The 24984-nt window shown below is 39.3% G+C and overlaps 1 non-coding gene across 1 annotated transcript; it reads left to right on the top strand.

Annotated features, from left to right (window-relative positions):
- The first annotated feature begins 24630 nt into the window (after positions 1–24630).
- Positions 24631–24738, top strand: LOC130953565 (small nucleolar RNA R71). Its single transcript, XR_009075734.1, has one exon. It is a non-coding gene; the product is annotated as a small nucleolar RNA R71 (small nucleolar RNA).
- Positions 24739–24984: the final 246 nt, after the last annotated feature.

Raw genomic sequence — 24984 nt, 5'->3', positions numbered from 1 at the left:
AGGACGCCTACTTTCCTACTGCTTCAACTCAATCCTTCTTACTCCTTTCCATGGCAAGCTGTGTATAGGGGTTCACCGTTCGACGATGGCTACTTTTAATCCTCTCGGGAAAATGGTCCTCTGCGGCTGTCACTCGCATGGCTAATCGTCTGGAGGCATCACCTGGCCGAAGGCTACATCCCATCCTCGCAGTGAAAACTACGCTCACGCGCTCTGTCACAGGACGGCTAATCACTGGTTGGTTCCCGCGCCTACTGGAATAGAATCCCTTGATTCTTTTGCGTCTGTCACTAACGCCCAGCACTTGCGAGTCTGAAGCACGTCACAGTGATTCATTACCGGAATCCTACTCGGAATACCACAGACAAGGTTAGACTTTCCGGATTCCCAGGATCCTACTCGGAATACCACAGACAAGGTGAGACTTTCCGGATCCTCATAAATGCCGCCATCTATCTAGCTTATACCACGAAGATTCTGTTGGGGAATCTAAGAGATACACATTCAAGCTCTGTTGCATGTAGAACGGAAGTGGTTGTCAATCACATGCGTTCATAAGTGAGAATGATAATGAGCGTCATATAATCATCACATTCATCATGTTCTTGGGTACGAATGAATATCTTGGAATAAGAATAAGATAGAATTGAATAAAAGAAAATAGAATTGCATTAATACTTGAGGTACAGCAGAGCTCCACACCCTTAATCTATGGTGTGCAGAAACTCCACCGTTGAAAATACATGAGTAAAAGGTTCAGGCATGGCCGAATGGCCAGCCCCCATGATCTGAGAATTAATTGTCCCAAGATGTCAAATACATTAGTTAAATGTTCTATTTATAATAAACTAGCTCCTAGGGTTTACATGAATAAGTAATTGATGCATAAATCCACTTCCGGGGCCTACTTGGTGTATGTTTGGGCTGAGCTTGATCAATCCACGAGCTGAGGCTTCTCTTGGAGTTGAACTCCGAGTTATGACGTGTTTTGGGCGTTCAACTCCGGATCATAACGTTTTTCTGGCGTTTAACTCCAAACAGCAGCATGTACTTGGCGTTCAACGCCAAGTTACGTCGTCAATTTCCGAATAAAGTATGGACTATTATATATTGCTGGAAAGCCCTGGATGTGTACTTTCCAACGCCATTGAGAGCGCGCCAATTGGAGTTCTGTAGCTCCAGAAAATCCATTTCGAGTGCAGGGAGGTCAGATTTCAACAGCATCAGCAGTCCTTTTGTCTGCCTTTTTCAGAGTTTTGCTCAAATCCATCAATTTCAATCAGAATTTACCTGAAATCACAGAAAAACACACAAACTCATAGTAAAGTCCAGAAATGTGAATTTAACATAAAAACTAATGAAAACATCCCTAAAAGTAGCTTGAACTTACTAAAAACTACCTAAAAACAATGCCAAAAAGCGTATAAATTATCCGCTCATCACAACACCAAACATAAATTGTTGCTTGTCCCCAAGCAACTGAAAATCAAATAGGATAAAAAGAAGACAATATACTTGTTCATACCCTGACCGAGCTCCCCAAAACTCGGCAAGTTCACAAAAGGCCCGACCTCATCCCAAGGCCCACGCCTGAGGTCGGACCTCGGACAAATAGGCTAAGAAGGCCCATCAAGAGGAACGTAGCCCAAAACCTAAAGGCCAAAAAGGCCTGGGAAAGGCGGTTTCGCAAAGATAGAAGATAAAACTCCCAAAAGATAAGATAAGATAAGAATATCTTATCCAGGGAAGATCACGACCAACTACTATAAATACACTGGAGCACCCAGGTATAACTCATACTCTAATTCTACTCAATATCTGCTTGGACCCATGCTAACTTAAGCATCGGAGTGTCATTGCAGGTACAACCCCCAGCCGCTCAACACACCAAGCTCGGGTCACGGAACCCCCACCTCGGGCCTTGCCAGACGACCGAGCTACACGTTTCAGGTAACCCCCGGAACAATACTATAAATTCCAGAATATTAATGAGTATTAATTATAATTAGATGAGCGGAACTTGTAGCTTTTTGCTTCTGAACAGTTTTGGCATCTCACTTTTTCCTTTGAAGTTTAGAATGATTGGCTTCTCTAGGAACTTAGAATTTCAGATAGTGTTATTGATTCTCCTAGTTAAGTATGTTGATTTTTGAACACAGCTACTTTTTGAGTCTTGGCCGTGGCCCTAAGCACTTTGTTTTCTAGTATTACCACCGGATACATAAATGCCACAGACACATAACTGGGTGAACCTTTTCAGATTGTGACTCAGCTTTGCTAGAGTCCCCAGTTAGTGGTGTCCAGAGCTCTTAAGCACACTCTTTTTGCTTTGGATCACGACTTTAACCACTCAGTCTCAAGCTTTGCACTTGGACCTTCATGACACAAGCACATGGTTAGGGACAGCTTGATTTAGCCGCTTAGGCCTGGATTTAATTTCCTTGGGCCCTCCTATCCATTGATGCTCAAAGCCTTGGATCCTTTTTACCCTTGCCTTTTGGTTATAAGGGCTATTGGCTTTTTCTACTGCTCCTTTTTTTTTCTAAATTTTTTTCGCCAATTTTTTTTTTCAAGCTTCTTCTTTTTCACTGCTTTTTCTTGCTTCAAGAATCAATTTCATGATTTTTCAGATCCTCAATAACATTTCTCTTTGTTCATCATTCTTTCAAGAGCCAACAATTTTAACATTCATAAACAACAAGATCAAAAGACATATGCACTATTCAAGCATTCATTCAGAAAACAAAAGTATTGCCACCACATCAATATAATTAAATTAAATTCAAGGATAAATTCGAAATTCATGTACTTCTTGTTCTTTTGAATTAAAACATTTTTCATTTAAGAGAGGTGAAGGATTAGTGGATTTTATTCATAGCTTTAAGGCATAGTTACTATATACTAATGATCATGAAATAAAGACACAAAACATAGATAAACACTACATTAAAAACCGAAAAGCAGAAAGAAATAAGAACAAGGAATGAATCCACCTGAGTGAGGGTGGCGCCTTCTTGAAGGTCCAATGGTGCTCTTTGAGCTCCTCTATGTCTCTTCCTTGTTTCTGTTGAATGATTCATAATAATTTTGGTGTTTCTACCCTTAGTTGCTTCCAATATTTGTGTGGAGGACAACTTATCCCCTGAGGTATCTCAGGGATCTCTTGATTTGCAGCCACATGTTCTACCACTGAGCTATGACGGCTTATATGAGTCTTTCCATCTCCCAAGACTCAGAGGTGGAAGCTTTTGTCTTCCCCTTGAGGTTTCTCTGGCCTTAGGTGCCATTAATGGTAATGGAAAAGCAAAAAAGCTATGCTTTTACCACACCAAACTTAAAATATTGCTCGCCCTCGAGCAAGAGAAGAAAGAAGAGAAGAAGAAGAAGAAGAAGAAAATGGAGGTGAGTGAGGGGAGATGGATTCGGCTATATGGGTGGGATTGGGTGGGAAAGAGAAGTTAAATTGTAAAGGTAGGTGGGGTGTATGGGGAAGAGTGGATAGATGTAGGTGGTGAATGAAAAAGAGAAGGGATGACCATAAATGGGGAGAGAGGGCGAGGTAAGTGGGGATCCTGTGAGGTCCACAGGTCCTGAGGTGTCAAGGAATTCCATCCCTGCACCAAATAGGCATGTAAAATGCCTTGGCACACCATTCTGGCGTTTAAACGCCCATTGGTGCACATTCTGGGCGTTCAACGCCCTAAAGCATGTTTCTGGCGTTGAACGCCAGTTTCATGCTTGTTACTGGCGTTCAGCGCCAGTTTTTCTTCTCTGGGCACATTCCTGGCGTTCAGCCCCAGAATGTTGCTTGTTTCTGGCGTTCAGCACCAGCCAGATGCACCTTACTGGCGTTGAATGCCAGCCTGTGCGTCCTCCAGGGTGAAATTTTTTTCTTCTGCTGTTTTTGATTCTGTTTTTAATTTTCATGATTTTTTCGTGACTCCTCATGATCATGTACCTAATAAAACATAAAATAACAATAAAATAAAAATTAGATAAATAAAATTGGGTTGCCTCCCAACAAGCGCTTCTTTAATGTCAATAGCTTGACAGTGGCTCTCATGGAGCCACAAGGTGATCAGGTCAATGTTGTATAGTTGTCCACACCAAACTTAGAGTTTGGATATGGGGTCTTAACACCAAACTTAGAGTTTGGTTGTGGCCTCACAACACCAAACTTAGAGTTTGACTGTGTGGGCTCTTCTTGACTCTGAACTGAGAGAAGCTCTTCATGCTTACTCTCTTCTGTCACAGAGGAATGGCCATGTACCTTAAACACAAGGTAGTCCCCATTCAATTGAAGGACTAACTCACCTCTGTTGACATCTATCACAGCTCCTGCTGTGGCTAGGAAAGGTCTTCCAAGGACGATGCAATCATCCTCTTCCTTCCTAGTGTCTAAGATTATGAAATCAGCAGGGATGTAAAGGCCTTCAACCTTTACTAGCACGTCCTCTACCAATCCATAAGTTTGTCTCAATGACTTGTCTGCCAATTGTAATGAGAACAAGGCAGGTTGTACCTCAATGATCCCCAGCTTCTCCATTACAGAGAGTGGCATAAGATTTATCCCTGATCCCAGATCACACAGAGCTTTTTCAAAGATCATGGTGCCTATGGTACAAGGTATTAAGAACTTGCCAGGATCTTGTTTCTTTTGAGGTAGAATTTTCTGAATCCAAGTATCCAATTCATTAATGAGCAAGGGAGGTTTACTTTCCCAAGTCTCATTACCAAACAATTTGGCATTCAGCTTCATGATAGCTCCTAAATATTGAGAAACTTGCTCTCCAGTTACATCTTCATCCTCTTCAGAGGATGAATAGTCTTCAGAGCTCATGAATGGCAGAAGGAGATTCAATGGAATCTCTATGGTCTCTGTATGAGCCTCAGATTCCTCTGGATCCTTAATAGGAAACTCCTTCTTGCTTGAGGGACGTCCCAAGAGGTCTTTCTCACTAGGATTTTCGTCCTCCTCCTCCTTTGTGCATTCGGCTATATTGACTATGTCAATGGCTTTGCACTCTCCTTTTGGATTCTCTTCTATATTGCTTGGGAGAGTACTGGGAGGAGTTTCAATGACTTTCTTACTCAGCTGGCCCACTTGTGCCTCCAGATTTCTAATGGAGGATCTTGTTTCACTCATGAAACTGAAAGTGGCTTTTGACAGATCAGAGACTACATTGGCTAAATTAGAAGTGTTTTGTTCAGAATTCTCTGTCTGTTGCTGAGAAGATGATGGATATGGCTTGCTATTGCCCAGCCTATTGCGTCCACCATTGTTAAAACCTTGTTGAGGTTTTTGTTGATCCTTCCATGAGAAATTTGGATGATTTCTCCATGATGAGTTATAGGTGTTTCCATAAGGTTCACCCATGTAATTAACCTCTGCCATGGCAGGGTTCTCAGGATCATAAGCTTCTTCAGAAGCTGCCTCTCTAGTACTGTTGGATGCATGTTGCCATCCATTCAGATTTTGAGAGATTATGTTGACCTGTTGAGTCAACACTTTGTTTTGAGCCAATATGGAATTCAGAGTATCAATTTCAAGAACTCCTTTCTTCTGAGGTATCCCATTGTTCACGGAATTCCTCTCAGAAGTGTACATGAACTGGTTATTTGCAACCATGTCAATGAGTTCTTGAGCCTCTTCAGGCGTTTTCTTCAGGTGAATAGATCCACCTGTAGAATGGTCCAATGACATTTTCGAAAATTCAGAGAGACCATAATAGAATATATCTAATATGGTCCATTCTGAAAACATGTCAGATGGACATCTTTTGGTCAGCTGCTTGTATCTTTCCCAAGCTTCATAGAGGGATTCACCATCTTTTTGTTTGAAGGTTTGAACATCCACTCTCAGCTTGCTCAGCTTTTGAGGAGGAAAGAATTTATCCAGGAAGGCAGTGACCAGCTTATCCCATGAGTCCAGGCTATCCTTGGGTTGTGAATCCAACCATATTCTAGCTCTGTCTCTTACAACAAAAGGGAAAAGCATGAGTCTGTAGACTTCAGGATCAACTCCATTCGTCTTTACAGTCTCACAGATCTGCAAGAACTCAGTTAAAAACTGATAAGGATTTTCAGATGGAAGTCCATAAAACTTGCAGTTTTGTTGCATTAAAGCAACTAGTTGAGGCTTAAGCTCAAAATTATTGGCTCCAATGGCAGGAATGGAGATGCTTTTTCCATCAAACTTGGACGTTGGCTTTGTGAAGTCACCAAGCATTCTCCTTGCATTATTATTATTTTCGGCTGCCATCTCCTTCTCTTGATCGAAAATTTCTAAAAGGTTGCTTCTGGATTGTTGTAATTTAGCTTCTCTTAATTTTCTCTTCAGAGTCCTTTCAGGTTCTGGATCAATTTCAACAAGAGTGCCTTTATCCCTGTTCCTGCTCATATGAAAGAGAAGAAAACAAGAAAAGAAAGAGGGATCCTCTATGTCACAGTATAGAGATTCCTTTATGTTAGTAGAAAAAGGAAGGGGTAGAAGAATGAAGAAGGAGATTCGGATTTTTTTGGATGAAGAGAGGTGAAGAGAAGTGTTAGTAATTAAATAATTAAATAGAATAAGAAAAGAGGAAGAGAATTCGAAAATAATTTTTTAAAAAAAAGGGTTAGTGATTTTCGAAAATTAGAGATAAATGTAATTGAAATTAAAATTTAAAATAATTAATTAATTAAAAATAATTTTTGAAAAGAGAGAGATATTTTTCGAAAATATAAGAGGGAGAAGTAGTTAGGTGGTTTTGAAAAAGATAAGAAACAAACAAGAAGTTAGTTAGTTGATTGAAAAAGATTTGAAATCAAAATTGAAAGAGATAAGAAGATAAAAAGTTAGATAAGATATTTTGAAATCAAATTTTGAAAAAGATAAAATTTTTGAAAAAGATCAAATAAAAGATAAAAAGATTTAGTTCAAAAATTTTGAAATTATTTACTTCACTAACAAGAAACTACAAGATAAGATTCTAGAACTTAAAGATTGGACCTTTCTTAACAAGAAAGTAACAAAATTCAAATTTTTGAACCAATCACATTAATTATTAGTGAATTTTCGAAAATATGATGTAAAGATAAGGAAAAGATTTTGAAAATGATTTGAAAAATGTTTTTGAAATTTTCGAAAAATAGAAAAAAAATGAAAAAGATATGATTTTTGAAAGAGATTTTGAAAAGATAAGATTTTTAAAATTGAAATTTTTGACTTGACTTGTAAGAAACAACTAATTTTAAAAATTTTTGACCAAGTCAACCCAAAATTTCAAAAATTTGGAGGGAAATAAGAAAAAGATATTTTTTTTATTTTTGAATTTTTAATTATGAGAGAGAAAAACAACAAAAATACTCAATGCATAAAATTTTTAGATCAAAACCATGAATGCATGCAAGAATGCTATGAATGTCAAGATGAACACCAAGAACACTTTGAAGATCATGATGAACATCAAGAACATATTTTTGAAAAATTTTTGATGCAAAGAAAATATGCAAGACACCAAACTTAGAAATCTTTAATGCATGGACTCTAACAAACAAAAAATGCATATGAAAAACAACAAACAACACAAAACAAGAAATCATCAAGATCAAACAAGAGGACTTATCAAGAACAACTTGAAGATCATGAAGAACACTATGAATGCATGGAATTTTCGAAAAATGCAAGAAAATTTTTTTAAAACATGCAATTGACACCAAACTTAAAAATTGACTCAAGACTCAAACAAGAAACACAAAATAATTTTTTTATTCTTATGATTTTATGAATTTTTTTGAATTTTTATTAATTTTTTCGAAAATAAAGTTTAGAAAAACGAAAAATAAAAGAAAAATTTTGAAAAATATTTTTGAAAAGAAAATTACCTAATCTGAGCAACAAGATGAACCGTCAGCTGTCCACACTCAAACAATCCCCGGCAACGGCGCCAAAAACTTGGTGGACGAAATTGTGATCCATGTTCTTTTGTACTTGTATGAAATCATTATTATGGCATCGGTTGTTTTCACAACTCCGTTCAACTAACCAGCAAGTGTATTGGGTCGTCCAAGTAATAAACCTTACGTGAGTAAGGGTCGATCCCACAGAGATTGTTGGTATGAAGCAAGCTATGGTCACCTTGTAAATCTCAGTTAGGCAGATTAAAATTGTTTATGGTTTCGAAAATTATATAAAAAGAAGAAATAATAAAAGGGATAGAATACTTATGGAGATTCATTGGTGGGAATTTCAGATAAGCGAATGGAGAGACTGTATGGCTCAAGGACGCCTACTTTCCTACTGCTTCAACTCAATCCTTCTTACTCCTTTCCATGGCAAGCTGTGTATAGGGGTTCACCGTTCGACGATGGCTACTTTCAATCCTCTCGGGAAAATGGTCCTCTGCGGCTGTCACTCGCATGGCTAATCGTCTGGAGGCATCACCTGGCCGAAGGCTACATCCCATCCTCGCAGTGAAAACTACGCTCACGCGCTCTGTCACAGGACGGCTAATCACTGGTTGGTTCCCGCGCCTACTGGAATAGAATCCCTTGATTCTTTTGCGTCTGTCACTAACGCCCAGCACTTGCGAGTCTGAAGCACGTCACAGTCATTCATTACCGGAATCCTACTCGGAATACCACAGACAAGGTTAGACTTTCCGGATTCCCAGGATCCTACTCGGAATACCACAGACAAGGTGAGACTTTCCGGATCCTCATAAATGCCGCCATCTATCTAGCTTATACCACGAAGATTCTGTTGGGGAATCTAAGAGATACACATTCAAGCTCTGTTGCATGTAGAACGGAAGTGGTTGTCAATCACATGCGTTCATAAGTGAGAATGATAATGAGCGTCACATAATCATCACATTCATCATGTTCTTGGGTACGAATGAATATCTTGGAATAAGAATAAGATAGAATTGAATAAAAGAAAATAGAATTGCATTAATACTTGAGGTACAGCAGAGCTCCACACCCTTAATCTATGGTGTGCAGAAACTCCACCATTGAAAATACATAAGTAAAAGGTTCAGGCATGGCCGAATGGCCAGCCCTCATGATCTGAGAACTAATCGTCCCAAGGTGTCAAATACATTAGTTAAATGTTCTATTTATAATAAACTAGCTCCTAGGGTTTACATGAATAAGTAATTGATGCATAAATCCACTTCCGGGGCCCACTTGGTGTATGTTTGGGCTGAGCTTGATCAACCCACGAGCTGAGGCTTCTCTTGGAGTTGAACTCCGAGTTATGACGTGTTTTGGGCGTTCAACTCCGGATCATGACGTTTTTCTGGCGTTTAACTCCAGACAGCAGCATGTACTTGGCGTTCAACGCCAAGTTACGTCGTCAATTTCCGAATAAAGTATGAACTATTATATATTGCTGGAAAGCCCTGGATGTGTACTTTCCAACGCCGTTGATAGCGCGCCAATTGGAGTTCTGTAGCTCCAGAAAATCCATTTCTAGTGCAGGGAGGTCAGATTCCAACAACATGAGCAGTCCTTTTGTCAGCCTTTTTCAGAGTTTTGCTCAAATCCCTCAATTTCAGTCAGAATTTACCTAAAATCACAGAAAAATACACAAACTCATAGTAAAGTCCAGAAATGTGAATTTAACATAAAAACTAATGAAAACATCCCTAAAAGTAGCTTGAACTTACTAAAAACTACCTAAAAACAATGCCAAAAAGCGTATAAATTATCCGCTCATCAGCAATTCTCCATTATACTACTAATTACCAACTTCACTTTTCTAACTCACTGATTTCTATAACCACTAACTTTATTTTTACTCTCACTTGACTTTTTAACCATTCTCTTAAGGTATGATGATGCATATGTCTAATCTTTGAGAATTGTGTCACATTGATTGGAATCCTGAATTCTTGGTTTATGTTTCCATTTTTCTAGGCTTACTTGCAAACCAAGTTTTCTATTTCAAGTTCACATCATGATTTCTTGCCATCCATCTTGCATCCTGAACATGCTTCTATTTGCTTTATACTACTTGTTTAAGTGCTTATATTCTACCATATTCTACTTTCAGGATGTTGGACAAAGGAAAGAAGAAGAGACCACCAGAACATACTCTTGCCTCACTTCAAGCATAAGCTCAAATCCCTCTAGATCTCCCCCTGACCCTCAGGATTAGCATCAGGGACGATGCTTGATTTTAAGTGTGCGGAGGTTGTCGTTGGCACCACATTTTGGATACATTTCCTAGTTATATCTTCCTAGCTATCCTATTTTGCATATTATTGTATATTTTGTGTTAGATATTATGGACACATGTTGGTTGTTGCATACTCTTTTATTTTGAATGTTGGATATTAGTTGGATTTTTTTCTCTATATAGTTATCTTCTTAGTAGCTTGTAGTTATGATTAGAAAATATTTTGAAATTGTTAAGACGTAGTCAACCCTTTTACATATGAAATTTGTTTTAATTGGAAATAAAAAGGGTAAACTAAGGAATTTTTGAACTTTCCAATCACAACAATGCTTAGTCAAAATAATGGAACTCTTCAAGGAACCCATCTAGAGAGCACAACCCAATTGATTGAAAAAAATATATATATTTTTTGTGAAACTTGCTTGAATTCTATACTTTGTGAAGCATGTATTGAGCTAAGAACACAAGCTTGTGAGACTTGAGCCTATTGATGTGGTTACATTTTTTCTTTAACCGCTCATTTTCCTTCTTGTGTGCAATTATTCCCTTTCTATGATTATGATCCTTGATTTGCTTGATTCTATATGTCCATTTATTCCTTGAATTCATGCATTTGTATGATTGAGGCCATTATTTCATAAGCCCACTTACCCAAATAGCCTACCTTTTACTTTCCATTGTTAGCCAATTTTGGGCCTACGCTTAACCAACTTATTCTCATTTTAGCACATTACAAGTCCAAGGCGGAAAACCAATGAAAGTCTCTTGCTTGGATCTTTGATTAGTCTAGACTAGTGAGAGTGTTTATTATTCAAAGTTAGTGAGGTTTGGGAACATTGGAGGGGATAAAAGGGTAGTACACTTCCATATTGAGGAATTGGAAATATATTCATGTATTGATTAAATGTATAAGACTTTATGCAATTGATGTTCTTGTACAAAGTATGAAAAAAAGGGGACAAAATGCCCAAATTTGTAGCTTGAATAATAAAGAATCAATGCATAAGGAATGTGAATCAAATAGAATGCAGGAGTATATGAAAAAAAAAGTGAAGAATGGGTAGTTAGAATAGTTTGAAATTGTATAGGTCATTATATAGGTTAGGTGGGAAAGTCTATACTAATCAAAGATCTAAACTCTAGTCCACTTAACCATAAATGATCCTACCTTAACCCTAACCACATTACAACCTAAATGAAAGACCTCATGATGAATGTATGCATGCATTGAATAGGTGTTGATTGTTAGAAGAAAATCAAATTTTGGGAAAGCATGACTAGAAGAGAATTGAGTGAATTAACCCTTTAACACTCGAGTGAATAGAGCGGATACACATCCGGTGAGGGTTCAAAAGTTCAATTACATGTGTTCACCCATATTATCTATATTCTCGCAAGCTTGAATTTCTTTTCATAATTCAATACAATTATGGTTTGGACTTAATTCCTATTGCTCTAGCTCTCATGCTTATATATGTTCTCTTGGAAGTTGAATTATGTTGACCAAGCATTTGCATTCACTTTAGGTAGTTACATTTAGATAGGACTTGATGAGCGGATAATTTATACGCTTTTTAGCATTGTTTTTAGGTAGTTTTTAGTAAGTTCAAGCTACTTTTAGGGATGTTTTCATTAGTTTTTATGTTAAATTCACATTTTTGGACTTTTCTATGAGTTTGTGTGTTTTTCTGTAATTTCAGGTAATTTCTGGCTGAAATTGAGGGACTTGAGCAAAACTCTGAAAAAGGCTAACAAAAGGACTGCTGATGCTGTTGGATTCTGACCTCCCTGCACTCGAAATGGATTTTCTGGAGCTACAGAACTTCAAATGGCGCGCTCTCAACGGCGTTAAAAAGTAAATATCCAGAGATTTCCAGCAATATATAATAGTCCATACTTTATTCGGGAATTGATGACGTAAATTGGCGTTGAACGCCAATTACATGCTGCTGTCTGGAGTTAAACGCCAGAAACACGTCACGACCCGGAGTTGAATGCCCAAAACACGTTATAACTTGGTGTTCAACTCCAAGAGAAGCCTCAGCTCGTGGATAGATCAAGCTCAGCCCAAGCATACACCAAGTGGGCCCCGGAAGTGGATTTATGCATCAATTACTTACTCATGTAAACCCTAGTAGCTAATCTAGTATATATAGAACATTTAACTATTGTATTAGACATCTTTTGACTGTTTAGTCTTTGATCATTCGGTCTTGTGACCACGTTTGGGGGCTGGCCATTCGGCCATGCCTTAACCTTTCACTTATGTATTTTCAACGGTGGAGTTTCTGCACACCATAGATTAAGGGTGTGGAGCTCTGCTGTACCTCAAGTTTCAATACAATTACTATTACTTTCTATTCAATTCTCTTTTATTCTTATTCCAAGATATACGTTGCACTTCAACTTGATGAATGTGATGATCTGTGACACTCATCATCATTCTCACCTATGAACGCACGTGACTGACAACCACTTCCGTTCTACTCTAGGCCGGGCGCATATCTCTTAGATTCCCCAACAGAATCTTCGTGGTATAAGCTAGATAGATGGCGGCATTCATGGGGATCCGGAAAGTCTAACCTTGTCTGTGGTATTCCGAGTAGGATCCCGGGAATCCGGAAAGTCTAACCTTGTCTGTGGTATTCCGAGTAGGATTCCGGTATTGAATGACTGTGACGAGCTTCAAACTCTTGAAGGCTGGGCATTAGTGACAGACGCAAAAGAATCAAGGGATTCTATTCCAACCTGATTGAGAACCGACAGATGATTAGCCGTGCTGTGACAGAGCATAGGACCATTTTTACTGAGAGGATGGGATGTAGCCATTGACAACGGTGATGCCCTACATACAGCTTGCCATGGAAAGGAGTAAGAAGGATTGGATGCATGTAATAAGAAAGTAGAGATTTGAGAAGAGCACAGCATCTCCATATGCCTATCTGAAATTCCCACCATTGATTTACATAAGTATTTCTATCCTATTTTATTTTATGTTTATTATTTATTATTATTCGAAAATCCATAATCAATTACTATCCACCTGACTGAGATTTAAAAGATGACCATAGCTTGCTTCATACCAACAATCTCTGTGGGATCGACCCTTACTCACGTAAGGTTTATTACTTGGACGACCCAGTACACTTGTTGGTTAGTTGAACGGAGTTGTGATCACACGTGCCATTACCAGGGATTATTAAGATCCCAATTCATCATACCATGATCTCTTTGGGGTATTTTTGATAGAGTCAATATGTAAATTTCATACAAGTACAAAGAGACCAACTTTGAGGATCACAATTTCGTTCACCAAGTTTTTGGCGCCGTTGCCGGGGATTGTTCGAGTATGGACAACTGACGGTTCATCTTGTTGCTCAGATTAGGTAATTTTCTTTTCAAAAATCTTTTTCAAAATTTTTCTTTTCTTTTTCGTTTTTTTTTTCAACTTTGTTTTCGAAAAAATTAATAAAAATCCAAAAAAAAATCATAAAATCATAAAAATCAAAAAAATATTTTGTGTTTCTTGTTTGAGTCTTGTGTCATGTTTTAAGTTTGGTGTCAATTGCATGCTTTAAAAAAATTTTTTCTTGCATTTTTCGAAAATTCCATGCATTCATAGTGTTCTTCATGATCTTCAAGTTGTTCTTGACAAGTCTTCTTGTTTGATCTTGATGATTTCTTGTTTTGTGTTGTTTGTTGTTTTTCATATGCATTTTTCGTTTGTTAGAGTCCATGCATTAAAGATTTCTAAGTTTGGTGTCTTGCATGTTTTTTTTGCATTAAAAATTTTTCAAAAGTATGTTCTTGATGTTCATCATGATCTTCAAAGTGTTCTTGGTGTTCATCTTGACATTCATAGTGTTCTTGCATGCATCTTGTGTTTTGATCCAAAGATTTCATGTTTTAGGTCATTTTTGTGTTTTTCTCTCTCATCATTAAAAATTCAAAAATCAAAAAATATCTTTTCCTTTTTTCTCTCAAAATTTCGAAAATTTGAGTTGACTTAGTCAAAAATTTTCAAAATTAGTTGTTTCTTACAAGTCAAGTCAAATTTTCAATTTTAAAAATCTTATCTTTTTTAATCTTTTTCAAAAAAATCATATCTTTTTTCATTTTTTATTATTTTCGAAAAATTCCAAAAATCTTTTTCAAAATATTTTTAAAACCTTTTTCTTATCTTTATATCATATTTTCGAAAATTCACTAATAATTAATGTGATTGATTCACAAATTTGAAGTTTGTTACTTTCTTGTTAAGAAAGGTTCAGTCTTTAAGTTCTAGAATCTTATCTTGTAGTTTCTTGTTAGTGAAGTAAGTAATTTCAAATTTTTGAATTAAATCTTTTTATCTCTTATCTTATCTTTTTCAAAAATTTTATCTTTTTCAAAATTTGATTTCAAAATATCTTATCTAACTTCTATTCTTCTTATCTTTTCAAATTTGATTTTAATATCTTTTTCAACTAACTCTTTGACTTTGTGTTTATTTCTTATCTTTTTCAAAACCATCTAACTACTTTTCCCTCTCTAATTTTCGAAAATATCTCATCTCTTTTTCAAAAATTCTTTTTAATTGTTTTAAATTTTAATTTCAATTACATCTTATCTCTAATTTTCGAAAATTACTAACCCCTTTTTAAAATTATTTTCGAAATTCTCCCTCTCTTTTCTTATTCTATTTAATTATTTATTTACTAACACTTCTCTTCACCTCTCTCCATCTAAATATCCGAACCCACTCTTCTACATTCTTCTCCCCTTTCTTCTTCTACTAACACAAGGGAATCTCTATACTGTGACATAGAGGATTCCTCTTTCTTTTCTTGTTTTCTTCTCTTTCATATGAGCAGGAACAAGGAAAAAGGCACTCTTGTTGAAATTGATCCTGAACCTGAAAGGACTCTGAAGAGAAAATTAAGAGAAGCTAAGTTACAACAATCTAAAGGTAACCTTTCAGAAATATTAGAGCAAGAGAAGGAGATGGCAGCCGAAAATAATAATAATTCAAGGAGAATGCTTGGTGACTTCACAACACCAACGTCCAAATTTGATGGAAAAAGCATCTCCATTCCTGCCATTGGAGCAAACAATTTTGAGCTGAAACCTCAGCTAGTTGCCTTAATGCAACAAAACTGCAAGTTCTATGGACTTCCATCTGAAGATCCTTATCAGTTTTTAACTGAATTCTTGCAGATCTGTGAGACTGTAAAGACGAATGGAGTTAATCCTGAAGTCTACAGACTCATGCTTTTCCCTTTTGCTGTAAGAGACAGAGCTAGAATATGGTTGGATTCATAACCTAAGGATAGCCTGGACTCCTGGGATAAGCTGGTCACGGCCTTCTTGGATAAATTCTTTCCTCCTCAAAAGCTGAGCAAGCTGAGAGTGGATGTTCAAACCTTCAAACAAAAAGATGGTGAATCCCTCTATGAAGCTTGGGAAAGATACAAGCAGCTGACCAAAAGGTGCCCATCTGACATGTTTTCAGAATGGACCATATTAGATATATTCTATTATGGTCTATCTGAAATTTCGAAAATGTCATTGGACCATTCTGCAGGTGGATCCATTCACCTAAAGAAAACGCCTGAAGAGGCTCAAGAACTCATTGACATGGTTGCAAACAACCAATTCATGTACACTTCTGAGAGGAATTCCATGAATAATGGGACGCCTCAGAAGAAAGAAGTTCTTGAGATTGATGCTCTGAATGCCATATTGGCTCAGAACAAAGTGTTGACTCAACAGGTCAACATGATCTCTCAAAATCTGAATGGATGGCAAATTGCATCCAACAGTACTAAAGAGGCAGCTTCTGAAGAAGCTTATGATCCTGAGAACCCTGCAATAGCAGAGGTAAATTACATGGGTGAACCTTATGGAAACACCTATAATTCATCATGGAGAAATCATCCAAATTTCTCATGGAAGGATCAACAAAAGCCTCAACAAGGCTTTAACAATGGTGGATGCAATAGGCTGAGAATAGCAAGCCTTTTCCATCATCTTCTCAGCAACAGACAGAGAATTCTGAACAAAACACTTCTAATTTAGCCAATATAGTCTCTGATCTGTCAAAGGCCACTTTCAGTTTCATGAGTGAAACAAGATCCTCCATCAGAAATCTGGAGGCACAAGTGGGCCAGCTGAGTAAGAAAGTCATTGAAACTCCTCCCAGTATTCTCCCAAGCAATACAGAAGAGAATCCAAAAGGAGAGTGCAAGGCCATTGATGTAATCAATATGGCCGAATGCACAAGGGAGGAGGAGGACGAAAATCCTAGTGAGGAAGACCTCCTGGGACGTCGCTCAAGCAAGAAGGAGTTTCCTATTAAGGATCTGTTCCGAGGGTTACCTGAAACTGTAGGTCGATCTCGGACGAGATCTTCTATGCTGGTCGGAGTCGACGTGTCCGGCAGGTGTACTGCGGCCGGAGCTGGTGTGTCCGACTTGTTGGACTTGGTGGTGGTGCTGATCCTTCGTCCCCGGAGGGTGGGGGTACCTGCAAGGGACTCCGATGCTTAAGTTAGCAAGGGTATTAAGCAGGTATTAAGTAGAATCAGAGTATGAGTTATACCTGGGTGCTCCAGTGTATTTATAACGGTGAGATGTGGCCTTCTGCGGATAAGATAAGTTAGTTATCTTATCTTATCTTTATCTTATCTTTAAGTGAGGTCATCTTTAAGGGAACCACCCTTATCCCTATGGGCTTGGGCTGCCCTTGGATTTGGGGCGCGTTCCTCTATTTGGGCCCTTTATTTGGGCTTTCCTGTGACTTGGCCGAGCTCTTTGAGGAGAGGTCGGGTTGTCCTGACCTGAAGAGGTCGGTCGCTTTGTCTGTCGAACATCCCGGGTCGGACAACTCGACCCAGGGTATGAACAGTGCCCCTGCTTGAGCTCGGTCTTTCTGTTGAGGTCGAGTTTTTGACTTCAGTCCTTTCATGATGAAGCCGAACTCAAGCACTTTGTCGATTTCTTCTTTTGTAGAATCTTTTGAATGTAGAACGTTTCCTCTAAAGGCGCGCGCTTTTATATTGGCTTTTTGGGAACGTGCGAGGGTTTAATGCTTTCCTTAATTTTAGCATTAATTGCCCCGTTTCCTTTTGGCTCTTTATTTTGATTTTGCAAACCAAGAAACGGTTTCTCTTCTTTTCCTCTTTTCATAACTTCTTTTCTTCGTTCTCTCCGCTCTTCTATTTTTTTTGTTTCATGCTTCTCCTTTTTCTGAGTTTGCAGCGTCGTTTGGTGTTTCTGGAGCTTCTGTTTTTGCCTGGAGTTTCATGTTTCTCCCTGCGACATTTGCTCACTGTTCGCGTTTCTTTGCGAGAAGGTGTTCCCAGATTTCCATCTTCAGTTTTTTTGAAGCTCGCTTCTTTTTCAGGTTGGTACTAACTTTCTTTGCTTCTTTCGCAGCTTTACTTTTCATTTTTGGTGAAGCTTTGATTTTGCATGTTTGAAAGTTTGAACCTTTTCATGATCTTGTTTGTTTGTCGTTGTAAACGTGTTTTCCTTGGCTTTCTTTCGTGCGCTCTTTTGATATTTTCGTCGAGGCTTTCTAGGGTTTTGTTTGTTGCTTCTGATAGAGAATCTACATCTTGTTCCTTGCTTTGCTTGATCGTTTTTGTTTCTGACTTTGAGAAAGTTCATACCTTTAGCAATTTTTGCTTTGGCGCGTTTTGACGTTCTGGGAATGCTTTTTGTTTGGTACACTGTGATGACTTATGCTTCTGAAAATGCTTGTTTGTTTTGAGGTCTTGTTCTTGAAAAATGCTGGGATGCGAACTTCACATTAATTTTCTGGAAACCTTGCCTTGTTACTGCCTCCAAAGGATGCCCCAGGACTTTGGTTTTGAGTCTTGGGGTTTTCCTTTTCTTGCTTTTCATTGCCTGAGAAGTATTGACCGAGCTGTTTTCTCCTTTGTCCGAGATTTTTGTAGTAACCTTATTTTCTTTTCTTACTTGTAGGATTTAGTTGGCCTCATGTCTTCTCGCAATAACATTGTAGAGATGTCTTACAAAGTTCCCGAGGGGATGTCCGATTGGCTGGACTCCCTTGTTTTGTTGTGTGTTTCCGTTGTGGACGCTGAATTTTGCACAGAGCTGAGGAAGCGTCATAGGATTTGTGGAAACAATGCTCGCGAGGGGGATTACGAGCTTGTTGCTCCTGATTCTGATGAGAGGGTTTGCTTCCTGGTGCACGAAATTGTGAACAATACTTTTTTCACAACTCAAATAATCCCCGGTAATGGCTCCAAGAACTTGGTGCGCCTAATACCATGGCATTACACAACTTCGCACAACTAACCAGCAAGTGTACTGGGTCGTCCAAGTAATAAAACCTTACGTGAGTAAGGGTCGATCCCACGGAGATTGTTAGTATTGAAGCAAGCTATGGTCATCTTGTAAATCTTAGTCAGGCAGACTCAAATGTATATGATGATGATGAACGAAAATAACAGAAGAGGTAAAGATAGAGATACTTATGTATATCATTGGTGTATGAGCTTCAGACAAGTGTATGAAGATGCCTTCCCTTCCGTCTCTCTGCTTTCCTACAGTCTTCATCCAATCCTTCTTACTCCTTTCCATGGCAAACTTGTGTAGGGTCTCACTGTTGTCAGCAGCTACCTCCCATCCGCGCAGTGAAAGCTAATGCAGAGCACTCTGTCACAGTGCCGCCAATCACCGGTTTGGTTCCCTCCCCTACCGGAATAGAATCACTCTTTTGCGTCTGTCACTAACGCCCAGTAGGTTACAGGTTTGAAGCACGTCACAGTCATTCAGTCATTGAATCCTACTCAGAACACCACAGACAAGGTTAGACCTTCCGGATTCTCTTGAATGCCGCCATCAGTTCTTGCCTATACCACGAAGACTCTGATCTCATGGAATGGCTGGCTCGTTTGTCAGACGAGCACTCGGTTGTCAGGCGATCAACCATGCATCATGCAATCAGAAATCCAAGAGATATTCACTAAAGCCTTGAATGCTTGTAGAACAAGAATGGTTGTCAGTCATCTTGTTCATAGGTTGAAGAACAAGTGATATCTTAGATAAAGAACAAGCGGAGTTGAATGGAAGAACAATAGTAATTGCATTAATACTCGAGGTACAGCAGAGCTCCACACCCTTAATCTATGGTGTGTAGAAACTCCACCGTTGAAAATACATAAGAACAAAGGTTAGGCATGGCCGAATGGCCAGCCTCCCAAAGGTCTAAGATAGCATAAAACAAAGATAGCTACTCAGATGTCGTCTCTCCAGACTCTCTCATACAATAGTAAAAGGTCCTACTTATAGAAAACTATTACATAGATGAGTAAATGACATAAAAATCCACTTCCGGGCCCACTTGGTGTGTGCTTGGGCTGAGCAATCAAGGAAATTCGTGTAGAGACGTTTTCTGGAGTTAAACGCCAGCTCCCATGCCAGTTTGGGCGTTTAACTCCAACTTTTAATCCTGTTCCGGCGTTTAACGCTGGAATTTCTGAGGCCGGATTGCTTCGCGGGTTTGGGCCATCAAATCTTGGATAAAGTATGGACTATTATATATTGCTGGAAAGCCCTGGATGTCTACTTTCCAACGCCGTTGAGAGCGCGCCAATTGGGCTTCTGTAGCTCCAAAAAATCCACTTCGAGTGCAGGGAGGTCAGAATCCAACAGCATCTGCAGTCCTTTTTGGTCTCTGAATCAGATTTTTGCTCAAGTCCCTCAATTTCAGCCAGAAAATACCTGAAATCACAGAAAAACACACAAACTCATAGTAAAGTCCAGAAAAGTGAATTTTAAATAAAAACTAATAAAAATATACTGAAATCTAACTAAAAGATATCAAAAACATACTAAAAACAATGCCAAAAAGTATACAAATTATCCGCTCATCACAACACCAAACTTAAATTGTTGCTTGTCCTCAAGCAACTGAAAATCAAATAAGATAAAAAGAAGAGAATATGCAATGAATTCCAAAAACATCTGTGAAGATCAGTATTAATTAGATGAGCGGGGCTTTTAACTTTTTGCTTCTGAACAGTTTTGGCATCTCAATCTCTCCTTTGAAATCCAGAATGGTTGGCTTCTTTAGGAACTCAGAGTCCAGATAGTGTTAATGATTCTCCTAGTGAAGTATGATGATTCTTGAACATAGCTATTTATTGAGTCTTGGCTGTGGCCCAAAGCACTCTGTCTTCCAGTATTACCACCGGATACATACATGCCACAGACACATAATTGGGTGAACCTTTTCAGATTGTGACTCAGCTTTGCTAAAGTCCCCAATTAGAGGTGTCCAGGGTTCTTAAGCACACTCTTATTTACCTTGGATCACAACTCTTATTCTTTCTTTTTCTTTCTCTTTTTTTTTTTTTTTTTTTTTTTTTGAATAGCTTTTTCTTGCTTCAAGAATCATTTTATTGATTTTTCAGATCCTCAATAACATGTCTCCTTTTTCATCATTCTTTCAAGAGCCAACATTCATGAACCACAAATTCAAGATACATATGCACTGTTTAAGCATACATTCAAAGAACAAAAATATTGCCACCACATCATCATAATTAAACTATTATAAAATTCAAAATTCATGCAATTCTTCCTTTTTCAATTAAGCACATTTTTATTCAAGAAAGGTGATGGATTCATAGGACATTCATAACTTTAAGGCATAGACACTAAGACACTAATGATCATAAGACACAAGCATGGATAGCATAAAGCATAGAATTCGAAAAACAGAGAGATAAAGAACAAGGAAATCAAGGAATGGGTCCACCTTAGTGATGGCGGCTCTTCCTTGCTTTTGAAGGTCCTATGGAGTGCTTGAGCTCCTCAATGTCTCTTCCTTGTCTTTGTTGTTCCTCCCTCATGATTCTTTGATCTTCTCTAATCTCATGAAGGATAATGGAGTGCTCTTGATGCTCCACCCTTAGTTGTCCCATGTTGGAACTCAATTCTCCTAGGGAGGTGTTCAGTTGCTCCCAATAGTGGTGTGGAGGAAAGTGCATCCCTTGAGGTGTCTCAGGGATCTCATGATGAGAGGGCTCCCTTGTGTACTCCATCCTTTGTTTAGTGATGGGCTTGTCCTCATCAATGGGGGTGTCTCCCTCTATGTCAACTCCAACTGAATAACAGAGGTGACAAATGAGATGAGGAAAGGCTAACCTTGCCACAGTGGAGGTCTTGTCCGCCACTTTATAGAGTTCTTGAGCTATAACCTCATGAACCTCTATTTCTTCTCCAATCATGATACTATGGATCATGATGGCCCGGTCTATGGTCACTTCGGACCGGTTGCTAGTGGGAATGATTGAGCGTTGTATGAACTCTAACCATCCTCTAGCCACGGGCTTGAGGTCATGCCTTCTTAATTGAACCGGCTTTCCTCTTGAGTCTTGCCTCCATTGTGCGCCCTCTTCACATATGACTGTGAGGACTTGGTCCAACCTTTGATCAAAGTTGACCCTTCTAGTGTAAGGATGCTCATCTCCTTGCATCATGGGCAAGTTGAACGCCATCCTCACACTCTCCGGACTGAAATCCAAGTATTTCCCCCGAACCATAGTGAGATAATTCTTTGGATTCGGGTTCACACTTTGGTCATGGTTCTTTGTGATCCATGCATTGGCATAGAACTCTTGAACCATCAAGATTCCGACTTGTTGAATGGGGTTGGTAAGTACTTCCCAACCTCTTCTTCGGATCTCATGGCGGATCTCCGGATATTCACCCTTTTTGAGTGAAAAAGGGACTTCGGGGATCACCTTTTTCAAGGCCACAACTTCATAGAAGTGGTCTTGATGCACCTTTGAGAGGAATCTATCCATCTCCCATGACTCGGAGGTGGAAGCCTTTGCCTTCCCTTTCCTCTTTTTAGAGGTTTCTCCGGCCTTGGATGCCATAATGGTTATGGAAAAACGAAAAAGCAACGCTTTTACCACACCAAACTTAAAATGTTTGCTCGTCCTCGAGCAAAAGAAGAAAGAAGGGGGTAGAAGAAGAAGAAATGAGGAAGAGGGAGATGGAGGTGTATTCGGCCAAAGGGGTAGAGAAGTGGTGTTTAGGTTGTTGGAAATGAAGGGTGTAAAGAGGGGTTTATATAGGAGAGAGGGGGATGAAAGTTCGGTCATTTGAGGGTGGGTTTGGGAGGGAAAGTGGTTTGAATTTGAAGTGTGAGGTTGGTGGGGTTTTATGAAGGATGGATGTGAGTGGTGAAGAGAAAGATGGGATTTGATAGGTGTTGAGGTGATTGGTGAATGGGGGAAGAAGAGAGAGAGTGATGGTAGGGTCCTGTGGGGTCCACAGATCCTGTAGTAGGGTCCTGTGGGGTCCACAGATCCTGTAGTGTCAAGGAAAAGGCATCCCTGCACCAATTGGCACCAAAATCCACGTTTTGGGCCAATTCTGGCGTTAAACGCCGGGCTGGTGCCCATTCCTGGCGTTTAACGCCAGGTTTTATACCTTTACTGGCGTTTAACGCCAGTTTGGTGCCCCTTTCTGGCGTTAAACGCCCAGAAAGGTGCCAGACTGGGCGTTAAACGCCCATCTGCTAGGCTGACTGGCGTTTGAACGCCAGCAGCTTCTTCCTCCAGGGTGTGCTGTTTTTCTTCCTGTTTTTCATTCTGTTTTTGCTTTTTTCATTATTTTTATGACTTCTTATGATCATCAACCTACAAAAAAGATAAAATAACAAAAGAAAATAATTAATTATAAAACATTGGGTTGCCTCCCAACAAGCGCTTCTTTACTGTCACTAGCTTGACAGAGGTCTCTCATGGAGCCTCAGAAATGCTCAGAACCTTGTTGGAACCTCCCAACACCAAACTTAGAGTTTGAATGTGGGGTTTCAACACCAAACTTAGAGTTTGATTGTGGCCTCCCAACACCAAACTTAGAGTTTGACTGTGGGGGCTCTGTTTGGCTCTGTTTTGAGAGAAGCTCTTCATGCTTCTTCTCCATGATGATAGAGGGATATCCTTGGGCCTTAAACACCATGGATTCTTCATTCACTTGAATGATCAACTCTCCTCCATCAACATCAATCACAGCCTTTGCTGTGGCTAGGAATGGTCTGCCAAGGATGATGGATTCATCCATGCACTTCCCAGTCTCTAGGACTATGAAATCAGTAGGGATGTAATGGTCTTCAACCTTAACCAGAACATCCTCTACAAGTCCATAGGCTTGTTTTCTTGAGTTGTCTGCCATCTCTAGTGAGATTTTTGCAGCTTGCACCTCAAAGATCCCTAATTTCTCCATTACAGAGAGGGGCATGAGGTTCACACTTGACCCTAAGTCACACAAGGCCTTCTTGAAGGTCATGGTGCCTATGGTACAAGGTATAGAAAACTTCCCAGGATCCTGCCTCTTTTGAGGCAGTTTCTGCCTAGACAAGTTATCCAGTTCTTTGGTGAGCAAGGGAGGTTCATCTTCCCAAGTCTCATTTCCAAATAACTTGTCATTTAGCTCCATGATTGCTCCAAGGTATTTAGCAACTTGCTCTTCAGTGACATACTCATCCTCTTCAGAGGAAGAATACTCATCAGAGCTCATGAAAGGCAGTAGTAAGTCCAAGGGAATCTCTATGGTCTCAGTTTGAGCCTCAGATTCCCAAGGTTCCTCATTGGGGAACTCACTGGAGGCCAGTGCACGCCCATTGAGGTCTTCCTTAGTGGCGTTCACTGCCTCTTCTTCCTCCCAGAATTCGGCCATATTGATGGCTTTGCACTCTCCTTTTGGATTTTCTTCAGTGTTACTTGGGAGAGTGCTTGGAGGAAGTTCAGTAATTTTCTTGCTCAGCTGACCCACTTGTCCTTCCAAGTTTCTAATGGAGGATCTTGTTTCATTCATGAAACTTTGAGTGGTCTTTATTAGATCAGAGACCATGGTTGCTAAGTCAGAATTATTCTGCTTAGAACTCTCTGTCTGTTGCTGAGAAGATGATGGAAAAGGCTTGCTATTGCTAAGCCTGTTTCTTCCACCATTATTATTGAAACCTTGTTGAGGTCTCTCTTGATTCTTCCATGAGAGGTTTGGGTGATTTCTCCATGAAGAATTATAGGTATTACCATAGGGTTCTCCTAGGTAATTCACCTCTTCCATGGAAGGGTTCTCAGGATCATAGGCTTCTTCCTCAGATGAAGCATCCTTAGTACTGTTTGGTGCATTTTGCATTCCAGACAGACTTTGAGAAATCAAATTGACTTGTTGAGTCAATATTTTGTTCTGAGCCAATATGGCATTCAGAGCATCAATCTCAAGAACTCCTTTCTTCTGACCAGTCCCATTGTTCACAGGATTCCTTTCAGAAGTGTACATGAATTGGTTATTTGCAACCATTTCAATCAGTTCTTGAGCTTCTGCAGGTGTCTTCTTCAAATGAAGAGATCCTCCTGCAGAGCTATCCAAAGACATCTTGGATAGTTCAGAGAGACCATCATAGAAAATACCTATGATGCTCCATTCAGAAAGCATGTCTGAAGGACATCTCCTGATTAATTGTTTGTATCTTTCCCAAGCTTCATAGAGGGATTCTCCATCCTTTTGTCTAAAGGTTTGGACTTCCACTCTAAGCTTACTCCATCTTTGTGGTGGAAAGAATTTTGCCAAGAAGGCATTGACTAGCTTTTCCCAAGAGTCCAGGCTTTCTTTAGGTTGAGAATCCAACCATATTCTAGCCCTGTCTCTTACAGCAAAAGGGAATAGCATCAGCCTATAGACCTCAGGGTTAACCCCATTAGTCTTGACTGTGTCACAGATTTGCAAGAACTCAGCTAAAAACTGATGAGGATCTTCCATTGGAAGTCCATGGAACTTGCAATT

This window comes from Arachis stenosperma, chromosome 9, assembly GCF_014773155.1.
Source record: "Arachis stenosperma cultivar V10309 chromosome 9, arast.V10309.gnm1.PFL2, whole genome shotgun sequence".
NCBI classification, from domain to species: Eukaryota; Viridiplantae; Streptophyta; class Magnoliopsida; order Fabales; family Fabaceae; genus Arachis; species Arachis stenosperma.
The sequence above is the reverse complement of the archived record's forward strand: the minus strand, read 5'-3'. Positions and strand labels throughout refer to the sequence as shown.